This window comes from Halyomorpha halys, unplaced genomic scaffold, assembly GCF_000696795.3.
Source record: "Halyomorpha halys isolate HHAL.00 unplaced genomic scaffold, Hhal_1.1 Scaffold101.1, whole genome shotgun sequence".
Classification (NCBI taxonomy): domain Eukaryota; kingdom Metazoa; phylum Arthropoda; class Insecta; order Hemiptera; family Pentatomidae; genus Halyomorpha; species Halyomorpha halys.
Window position 1 is genome coordinate 94,036 of NW_027107342.1, and position 7,621 is coordinate 101,656.

Genomic DNA, 7,621 nt, shown 5'->3' on the forward strand with positions numbered 1-7,621 from the left:
AATATATATATAAATAAATGAATAAAATTAAAAAAAAAATGGTCCTGATGAAACGATGGTACGAATGAATAAGTTTTGTTTATTGGAGTCTTTGGAAACCTCACCTGGGTCATTTTCTCCTCGTATCATTCTACGTTCAGCTATTCTTAAATAAAAAATTGATATTAAAAACGTAAATAGCTTGTTTTGGAACTCTACGCTTCAATTATAACGAATAATGGAATAGCATTTGTGTAAAACAAATATTTACACAGTAGTTCGATTCGATTTATTGATTCTTTTAATTAAAAATTACTTTTCGAAGGTGAATGTTACTTACTCCTTCATAAATGACTTCCCTAATCCTATTAATAATTAATCTATTATAATCTCCCTAATCCGATTAATATAAGGTATTTACTCATGTAGGATAATATTGTATCTATGTATTTGTGTTTTTGGAAGGTGTGGAAAATATAATTTGCAAATGTGCATATAATTAGCAAAAAATAACAATTTTTGTATGTGCATATAATTAGCAAAAAGTAACAATTTTTGTATGTGCATGCTGAAGGGCATTTGTGGTAAATAGCTGAGCTATATTTGTAGACAAAAATTGAATATACATGTTTCAGTGGTTCAGTTGTAGCCACCCTAAACTTACGCAGAAGGTTGATTTTTCGTATCACACGTTTTTCATATTATAAGGAAAAGATGCTTGAGGAAGAGGGGGTGCGGACAGCAGAAAAACACAAATCAACAAAAATAATTTATTTTATAAGTTTCGACCTGATTTTCAGGTCTTCATCAGTGCTATAAAACAAAAAAGATATAATAACCATCAATCAGAGAAATATAAAAATAAAATAAATTAATGACTATCAAATTTGGAAGTACACTTAGCAATGTCTTGAAAATATAAACTAGTTGATTAATAACCATGATATTAGACAGCAGTAGAATGATAATTTAGTTATAATTATAATAACTAAATATAATAATATAATAATTGGTCTATAATTTAGTAGTAGATTGATGGTATAGTTTTTCATATCCATAAGTTGATTCCAGAAATGTATTTAATTTAAATCATAACAACGAACTGAAATTCTTAAAATATGGATTTCAATAACATCTAGATATTATAATATTATTCATTCTTTTTAAATGGTCACAATTTATTTTGGCGTGCTTATGCAAGTATTATTCTGAAAATCAACTAATCTCAATCACTTATTCTCATCATGAACCGAATAAACAACTATTAAAATTAAAAAATATATATATTGCAGTAAATTTTAAAGAAATAATAGAAGTTACTATCTTCTAATGAACATTTTCCCTCCGAATATCAGTTCGGTGGGTAATGGATTCCTTAGTGGGTATAATGGGAGTGAGTTGCATTTTAATTATTTTCTCGCTAATTGCTGAATAATTTATGTTTCCATGTAAGATTTATGATTACTAGTACATCAATTAACTCCAAACTTGTACATCCTTACCGAACCGCTATGTTGCAAATCAATTTTTAAATTGACACTTAAAATTCACAGTGCAGCGAACGTATAAAAATGTTTATTCAAAGGGATTTTATCTTTTCCTACAGAAATTCTAGGAAAACATAATTATAATTATCGTAGTTATTATTGCAAAGTATTAAACCAAATATGATTAACGATTTTAAATTAACTCATAAGAGTTAAAATATAGTTATTCATAAAAATTGTGGGAGATCGACCAAAGTGAATAAAATAATTATTGACAATCTGTTTATAAATAGTGGGAAAATTCAGAAAAATAAAAACTTTTAAAGATTATAATTAAAGAAAATAATTTATCATTCTCTCCTAATGATTAGTTTGGTATTCATTTTAGAATACAATTTTATCGTTCTTCACTAAGCCAGTGTGTGAAAAAAGCATGAGTCAAATTTTGAGTAAGGAGATAAATAAAACTTTAAGTGAAGTTCTTTGCGGGGTTTTGAAATGGATAAAATACTTGTCTGTTAAAAAAAGTCACCAGCATGTCTAACTATTTAGAATTATTTGAGGTTGATGCATTCAGTAATTAATTAAATTACTATATTTATATGAAAATAAAATTTTATTAAAACATTTTTGCTGTCTACTAAATGTTTTTTTTTAATAGCATAGAACCAGTACAGCTGTCAATTCTACCTAAAATATTTATAGTAGAGCCATATTTCAGACTGGTCAAAACGTGTGAAAATGAATAAATCCATTGCAATCAACATTTTATTCGATTCGATGCTATCTGCGGGTTGCGCTATTCCGATGATATTGAAATAGTTAATTTAAATTTCTTCAGAAAATTATTTTCTGTAAGCAACGGCACTCCATCTCCATTAGTATTTTTTAATTTAAAATACTTTTTATTTATTGATAGATATTACAATCTGCCACATAGTTGTGGGTAATAGGTAATAGGGATGAATGATCTCATACATACTAAAATAAAATAAATAAATGAATGAAAAAAAACTCTTAAAATATATACAAACAGAAGAACAAACCAAATGAACATAATCAAACTATGTGTATGAAAGAAAAGAAAATAACACAATGATAAAATAATATAATCTATAGTCACATTTATACTCTAATATACAATATTTACACAATCAACCTGAGGATCCCTGAGCCCACTCTATCCCACGTGTGAGGGGTAGTGCGGAGCCCTATGAGATCCCAGCGCATCCCTCTCGCCGCATCACTGGTATCTTCATTGGTAACGCTTGGTTCAATGTCACTCAGAACCGTTAAGAAATTCTTAAAATAGTACTCAAATGGTATTCATCTTTACGACTCTCATTGTTAGAAGTCATAAAGATGAATAAATGTGAGCTGTAAAATAATTCGGTAATTAACAGCCAGAGAAAATGACAATTACCCGACCAACATGAGTCTTCAAACTGGTTGTGAAAATTCAAATCTGAAATAGCTGAGAGCCTTATCTTTTGTTATTAATTAATTTTACCACTTCAAAAAAACTTAAATATGAATTTCCGTAACTAAAGAAAAATAAATGAATTTTAACCAACATTTTTAAGTACTTTTGATTTTGTTTATTTAAAAAATTAACAATTTCTCATTGCTACTAGTAAACAATAGATGGATATAAAATATTCTTTCCACGATTGTTATGACAATAGTAAGATTTTACCCAAATAATGAATATATAGTAAGGGGAAGTAGTGTCATTCTGAACACTAACGTAAACCTGTTTTGAAATGTCACACAGTAATGGAAAGTGAGATATCTTATACCATAATATCTATGAACGAATTCACCGCAATTGGTTCTCTCTTCAAAATAATATTTCTGAAGCGTATACCTAATCATATAGACGTTTTGGCATTGAGGAAAAGTAAGTTGTAGTTTTTGTTATTTTGTTTAAAAACTATCCAACAAAAAATATTTCGGCGAAGTCAATACAAACTAAAGTTAGAGGACAAGTTGTAGTTTTTTTTAAAAAAATAGGTTTGTTTTTTGAAATAGTATTTTCTTAGTTTCAACGGCCACTTCCAATTTAAAACTGGAAAAATTCCTTTATGCACATTTTTGATAGACCAGAAAAAAATGAGCGTTATTTGTCATTATGGTGAGAATGTTTTCCCATAAAAGTGTATATATTGGAGCTAAACTTTTTTGTGTTTCATTGACGTATGAAGTCAGGAAAAGTAAGGTGTAACCAAAATTAGTTGAGAGCAATATTCAAATAAATTACTTTTAATCAGAATAACATCTTATTTATAGGAAAAAATTATTTTAATGTTAGAAAAATTAGGATTTATATTTTTACACCTGAAAATATTATCAAAATTGACAAAAAAATATTAATAAATAAAATAAATACATTTAATTGAATTAAGTACCCTGAAAAACATAGGAATTTATGATAATTACAGAATTATAAAATTTACCACAGTGCGCCATCACAACCAGTACCGACTGGTCTTCACCACATAAAGACATCACTTCTATTTCTTACTGTACAGCGCATCAGTCCGCCAAGTTGTTTACAGAAATTTATATGCATCGGCTTCAAGCTTAACTGTCCAAATCTTTCTTTTTTCCTCAACATGCCTAAACAATATTTTTTTTTATGGGTAAATCACCATCCATTCTTGACATGTTTACCACATAAAACGCGATGGGCTTAGAAACGTACAAGGGATAATTTCATATCAAAGTAGCATTGTAAGAGTTGTGTGCATAAGAGATTTTTAAATTATAATTAATACTAAAAGGTACCATATTTCATATTAACAAGATTTTCCACACTTACTAATCTTACTATGATAAATTACCATTTTATTTTGAATTTATCTTGTCATGTTTTTGTTTATTATTACCTTTATTTAGCAGAGTAGTTAGGTAAGAAAAAGGTATTCATTCATAGCGTTAAATATTGAGCAACGATGAAGGATGCGCTCAAATCACGTTTCCTCGGTTGTGAAGATGTTCTGTAATTTATTCACGTAAGAATGGTTTTTCCATTCCCTTGTTATCATCGACTGGGACATCAGTTAACTGAGCACGTCTCGGCGCAAGAAGTTACGGGCACTTCAAAGAAGATGGGTCCCATAGGCAATTTCCAGCTGCCTATTGAGGAAGTTCTGTCTATTCACTAAAACATCTGCATCAATTTGAGAAAGTACTTATATGAGAGAAATGATGTTTCTTCTTTACCGCATAAAAATGAGGTCTCGAAAATTCATGGTAGCAAATTTCTTTCTATTCAAGTATTGGCATCGATTCGGACCGATCACGAGTTCATTAACTCCTTATTTTTGGTTCTGTGATTTACCTTAAATTTATAGGCCCAAAAAATGTATGATTTCTTTCAATTAAAAAAAATACCAAAATTTTTGGTATAATTGCTATGATGAAAAATCGTAAGATGCGTTTCTCTCAAAAATAGTGTAAATGAGACTTGCATAAACATTTCTATCTATGATGTCCCTGAACTCATTGGAACTATTTTGGAAAAATTATCTATAGGATCAAAAACAAACATATTTAAACATAGATCTATTTTGTTTGCTAAACACATAGAAACTTCAATCAGAAATGCATAGTCTTTCTAGTCATTTAGGAAATATGTAGAGGGAGGGAAAGAGGGAGAGCATCTAAAGGTAAACAGCCTATTCTAATCATGGTGAGTGGAGAGACGTTTTCATTTCGTGGGACCACCACAGGTATGAAAGTCTATCTCCCAGACCGGATTCAAACCGGCGCCGCTGTAGTCACTAGGCTTCAACTCTCTCGGCTACAAACTGCCCGTACCGCTACAACCCATGAAGTCAGTAGACTACTTTTTAAGAAAATTGTCATACAAGGAGGTGATTACATCATATGATGAAATGATTAATATGATTAAATCACGCATAAAAGGGCTACCGAACCAACAAATTCCTGTAAGTTAATACCACAGCGCCTTACTCACTGAGCTATGAAATCAGCTTTTGTGTGACCTGATTTAAAATGAAAAATGAAAAACTTAATTTACAATTTACAAATTACCCAAAACGAACGAGCTTACCAAACGCTTACAAAATTAACAATCATGGAGTGACTTGTCACTTTAGTGCAAAAAAAAAAAAGGCCCAGCTTTTTGTTTTTTTAAGTTGTTTCTATTATATTTTTATATGGTTTCTATTAATTAAATATTTACCATAAGGGTGTATATAAATACACGTTTTATGTTATGGTGAAAATACCTTTTGCACGATACAGTGATCTGAATTTCCTTTTTATTCATGTTTTTAATTTATGTTAACAGAAATTTTAATTTTTAATTAAGTATTATACAGAATAAAAATAGAAAAAAACTATACAAAAAAAGTAAAAATAATTATAAAGCTAATAGACATAAGCTATAAATAACAAATAAATACAAAATTTATACACAAAAAAATACAATATACAAGTTTTTACGATGCAGGGTTCACGTTTTCTTTACGTTTTGTCTATTAGTATATGTTGGGCACGTTTGTAGGTGTATCGGTCAAGTAGTTTAAGTGAAAAGCCGGGGAAAGGTGTATGGCGGAGTTTTTTTTTTTTTTGGCACAATGGGCATAATATACAGCTTCGGCAAAAAAAAAAAATGTAATTGTGGTAAAAAAGATTTAAAAAAAAATGAGTTTAGACAATGAAAACCGGTCAACGTTTCGTAGAAATAAATAACCCGCGAAAATGAACATCTAATTACAGTTGTTGAATAAACTTGCGCCGAGGCTTAAATTGGGACTTTTCATCAACGAGAAAATTTTCATGCAAAAATAACGATTCCTCGAAAATTTAAACAGATTTTTATTACACCGTTCTTGAAAAAGTCTGCCAAAAGCCAAAAAAGATCCTAGAAAACTCTCCTATATTGAGTCTTTGAGCTGAAAGGTGTTGTTTTTGTATTAAATAAATGCTAGTGATATAATAGATTTTATGGGACTGTTTCAATAAAAAAAAATTAAGATTTAGTGGAATTTTTTAAAATATCTAAAAAACGAATTAGTTTACAAAACACTCACAAAATTAACGGAAGTTTCACAATTTAATTTGTTATTGCTCGAAAGCTTTTACTCAAAATTCGAATGGTTGAAGTTGCGGAATCACAACCTTTTAAAATTTTACGATAAACACTTCCTAAAACAGTCGTAGTTTTGAAACTTTTAAGTCGTTAATATGTCATAATCATATCTTACGATATCTGTCAAATGGGAATTTTGACTGTGGTTAAAGCAATTTTTATAATAAGCTATGGTTTGACTGATCTTTTTTATTTAATTTATTATGATATAGTGCAAAAATAATTTTCCTGATATCACTTAATAAGACGGTTTATGGTTATTGATATGAAGGTATTTTTATTTTAGAGAACTAATTTTTTAACAATTGTATATAAAGAAAAGGTTCATATGATCCATTATAATTATTATTATTCAACTCAGTGGTCCTCTTACATTTCCATTTTTACCTGCACCGTATTCGCAACGATCATATCCTCTACCACATCCTCCAGCCAGTGCAGGCGTGGTCTTCCTCTTATGCCACTTCCACCAGGCTCTCTTTAAGTGGTCCTTTGCGGGTATCTTTTCTGGAGACATCCTTTCAACATGGAACAACCATCTGAGGCGGGGCTCGTCTATTAAAGCTCCAAGGTCAAACTTTTCATACACTATCTCACCTTAGCATTTCCCCGGATTCGTATTAAGGGCAAAATATTTTAATATACCCATTGAACTTTTTTTCACTGATCTTAACTTATAAAAAAAAAAATTTTTTTTAACATTCATGCATGAACATCTTTCATTACAGGTTCCCATGATATAAAAATATGAGTTACAAAGTCTATCATCACAAGGCCGAATAAATAGTAACAAAAAACTATTTTGATGATTTTTTTTTTTATAAATACAGAGAACATACTGTGGTGTACATAATGGCTTCTGAAAAGACCTATGCGTATTTACCGCATTAGTAGTTGACGACTTCTCAGTTTAAACTAGAAAAGAAAGTCTCTCACTTTCTGCAGAACTGACGACGAACTGACGAACTGACGACTGTATCTTAGAGGTTTCTTATGGGGAGAATGAATTCCTGGAGGATTGTTGATTGACTAT